Genomic DNA, 4,097 nt, shown 5'->3' on the forward strand with positions numbered 1-4,097 from the left:
GAGCCCTGGGAAACAGGGGTTTTACTCCATTTGGGGCAGCTGTGATAGGGCTAGGACTTGCATATCCAGCAGGAATATGGTCAGAGAAAGTGGGCTGCTCTGAATTTTGCCTTTCTAAGTTTAGTGTGGCGTATACCCAGCTTTTAGGCAAACATCAAAGTAAATCATGTTGTAGGATGAAATGGAAAGTGCTCAGACAGACATTGAAGGGCTGTCAGAAGTCTCATGATCAAAACAAATCACATATAGAAAAGAATCTGAGGCAAGCTAACATGATTGAATTCTCAGGTTAAAAGGATAACAAAATAGCAACAGGGATTCTGATGATGATACCTCTCCTTCTCTTGGTCATGCTGGTTCAATCTGGTTGGACTCACTTCCTTCTATGCTGGGGCTCTGTGCCTGCCCTGAGACATCCCCTCCCATCATCTTAGGGATCCCCTTTTCTGCTGTCCCTTGCTGTATCTCTTGTTTCCTGGTTTACACTCTCGCTGAGGTTGAGTATATTCTTCAGTAGGTTTTGGCAGAAGGGTGCATGTCACATTGCATGTCTGAATATGTCATTATTCTACCCTTTTTGATTGATAGTTTGGCTGGATATAGAAATCCTGGATGCCATTCTCATAGCATTTTAAAAGTTGGCTACACTGTCTTCTAGCTGTTGAATGTGGCACCGTTCTAATTCATACCCTGTATGAGTGACTGTCTTTTCTACCTGAAAGCTTGTAAAATCTTTTGTCCCTGGGCTGTGAAATTTCACACTGTAGTGCCTTGATGTGTAACTGTTTTCATCCACTGTGCCAGGTACTCTTTCAATCTGGAAATTTTTGTCTTTTAGTGAGAGATATTTTCTCAAATTATTTCCCTGTAGATTTCCTTTTTTTCTCTTTCAGAAACTTCTGTTCAGATCTAGGTTTCATCCTATTATTATTATTATTATTATTATTTTCTTTTCACTCTTGTTTTCCATCTGTCTTTTTATTTTAATTTTTGGGTGATTTCCTCAACTTTTTCATCTAACCCTTGTTCTGAGTTTTAAAATTTCTACTATAATTAGGAACCCTCCAACACACTAAACATTTATTTTTCATAGTATCTTGTTATTGTTTCTCTTATCTCTCTGAAGATATTAATGATTGGTTTTGTTTCTTAAAATCTTCTTGCATTGGTGGGGAATGGTGGCTCAAGCCTTTGTAATCCCAGCACTTTGGGAGGCCGAGGTGGGCAGATCACGAGGTCAGGAGCTCGAGACCATCCTGGCTGACACGGTGAAACCCCATCTCTACTAAAAATACAAAAACATAGCTGAGAGTGGTGGTGGGCGCCTGTAGTCCCAGCTACTCGGGAGGCTGAGCCAGGAGACTGGCATGGACCCGGGAGGCGGAGCTTGCAGCAAGCCGAGATTGCGCCACTGCACTCCAGCCTGGGCGACAGAGCGAGACTCCATCTCAAAAAAAAAAAAAAGAAGGAAAGACAGACAGAAAACTTCTTGCATGATCTGTGTTTATTCTGTGTTGTTTTCAGATGCTTGTGCATTTGTTTGCTTAGTTTGTTCCCTTTCTTCCATGTTAGATGCTTTCCTCAGACGTCTGGTAATTTTTGGCTGCTTGGATTAAGAAAGGAGGACAAAAAGGTGTTAGGAGCTCTGAGCATTTAGATGGGCTTCATGATTTTGAGCTTCACTGTAAAATAACATAAGTTGGTCTTTTATCTGCTAGGGAAACTCTGAGGTCAGCATCTTTAGGTTTTTTCCCTGAGTCAGGTTAGATACTTCTCTGTAAATTCTTCTAATTTTGGCTGGGCACAGTGGATCATGCCTGTAATCCTAGCACCTTGGGAGGCTGAGGCGGGCGGATCACTTGCAGCCAGGAGACCAGCCTGGTCAACATGGCAAAACTCTGTCTCTACTAATAATTCAACAATTGGTGGTGGGCATGGTGGTGGGCGCCTGTAACCCCAGCTACTCGGAAGGCTGAGGCAGGAGAAGTGCTTGAACCCAGGAGGCAGAGGTTGCAGTGAGCCGAGATGGCACCATTTCACTCCAGCCTAGGTGACAGAGTGAGATTCTGTCCCCAACCCCCTCGCCCCCCAGAAAAAAGCAAAAAAAGAAAAGAAAAGAAAAAAAGAGGGCTAACTAGGTCGATGAGGCCAAACGCAAGACGCCAGGCCTACCGCGGGAGCCTGAGGGAAGCCGTGCATTCCGTTCCAAGGCATCTCTGAGCCCGCGGAGTATACGCCATGAGCAAAGCTCACCCTCCCGAGTTGAAAAAATTTATGGACAAGAAGTTATCATTGAAATTAAATGGTGGCAGACATGTCCAAGGAATATTGCGGGGATTTGATCCCTTTATGAACCTTGTGACAGATGAATGTGTGGAGATGGCGACTAGTGGGCAACAGAACAATATTGGAATGGTGGTAATACGAGGAAATACTATCATGATATTAGAAGCCTTGGAAAGAGTGTAAATGATGGCTATTCAGCAGAGAAACCCATGTTCTGTCTCCATAGGGCCTGTTTTACTATGATGTAAAAATTAGGTCATATACGTTTTCATATTAGACTTTTTGTTAAATAAACTTTTGTAATAGTCAAAAATGCTTTCTCAGATGTTCTGAATATAGAATATTAGCTCTCATTACAATTTTTTCTAACATGAATTTTCCTGGTTGACACTGATTTCAAAGGGTTTTATGCATTAAAGTGGAAGAATCTTATTAAATGTGGAAAAAAAAAAAAAAAAGAAAATTCTAGTTTTCTGCCTGGACACTAAATGTTTGACATCAATAGATCTGAAAGCCTAGGGTTTGAAGTGGGCTGGGTATCTTTGTGTTCAGTAAGCTGTGTGGTGACAGCTACTTGGTCCTTCTGTTTTGATGCACTTCTCAAGACCTTCAACGTTGCTCTCTGTTGAGAACTCTTCCCACCAAGTGAACATCCAAGTTTCTCCCTGATAGGTGGCAAGCTCCAGCAGGTGAAAGGTGAGGGCATCTCAGGATCTACCTGCTTCTCAAACCCCTTTCACACGAGCCCCCCTCATGTGACTCCCCACTCTTCCCTCATCTGGGAGCTTTTGGGAAATGGGGTGTCACAAGTGGGATGCTTGTGATTTCCCTAATTTCCAGCTTTCCTTTTGATCTGGATTTGGCCCTCATAAGCCTGATGAGTCATTTTCACTCATCTAATTGCTTTCTAGCTTCAAAGTTTGTTGTTGTTGTTGCTCTTGTTTTCTTCATCTTTATGGGTTCATAGTTCATTGCTGTTTTGTTTAAATCCCTGTAATATGGCTATCACTGGATTCCAGGAATAAGCAGAGTTAAATGCATTCAATGCCACTTTAAAGAAGGACAGGGCTTGGTGCTTTATTTAAATTTCTCTGCTTTGTTGTTTCCACTCTTTGCCACTATTATGAACCTCTTGAGGATGAAATTAAATAGTAGCTAGAACTACAAATGTGCTGGGTCAGGAAGAGTAGTTGCCCAGCAGTTTCTCAGCAGGGTGGGTTTCAAATTGTTTTTGGCCGGGGGTGGCGTGCTCTCTGCCTTGGCTCTGTGCTTTCGCTATTATGGGCTGCTATCTCTTATATATGTGTGTTGCTAGGGGTTGTATTTCTCTGCAACTCACTGTATACTCAGTTTTCCTTCTTTCTTTCTTTCTTTTTTTTTTAAGTATTAAAAGAACTCTAATACTAGTTGAGATCTGGCTGCCCTGTAGTAAAGCTTCATAAGCTTGGTTGCCCTTTCTGCTTCTTGGTTTTTCTCTTCTCTACCTTCCTTTTCTGACAGCCCCTTTCCCTGTTCTTTCCTTCCTTGCTTCTGCAGATGGAGCCCTGCCTGCCCTTCCACGGGCTGCTCTCTGCTCCGTGCTGTGAACAGTTTCCCTGTGTGGCTGCTCTCAGGCTGCCAGCCCTGAGAATCCTTCCATTTCAGCCTATGGGCTTTCCAGAAGAAAGCCACCTGGAAGAGCAAATTTCACCTGCAAGACTCTGTCTCTAAAAGTAATAATTATAATAATAAATTTAAAGAAAAATAAAATGGGGGGCTGGGCGTGGTGGCTCAAGCCTGTAATCCCAGCACTTTGGGAGGCTGAGACGGGC

The 4,097-nt window shown here is 42.9% G+C and overlaps 1 pseudogene; it reads left to right on the forward strand.

Moving 5' to 3' along the window:
* The first annotated feature begins 2,179 nt into the window (after positions 1-2,179).
* Positions 2,180-2,469, forward strand: LOC113220718 (annotated as a pseudogene).
* Positions 2,470-4,097: the final 1,628 nt, after the last annotated feature.

The sequence above is a fragment of the Piliocolobus tephrosceles genome, unplaced genomic scaffold (genome assembly GCF_002776525.5).
Source record: "Piliocolobus tephrosceles isolate RC106 unplaced genomic scaffold, ASM277652v3 unscaffolded_10248, whole genome shotgun sequence".
Taxonomy (NCBI): Eukaryota; Metazoa; Chordata; class Mammalia; order Primates; family Cercopithecidae; genus Piliocolobus; species Piliocolobus tephrosceles.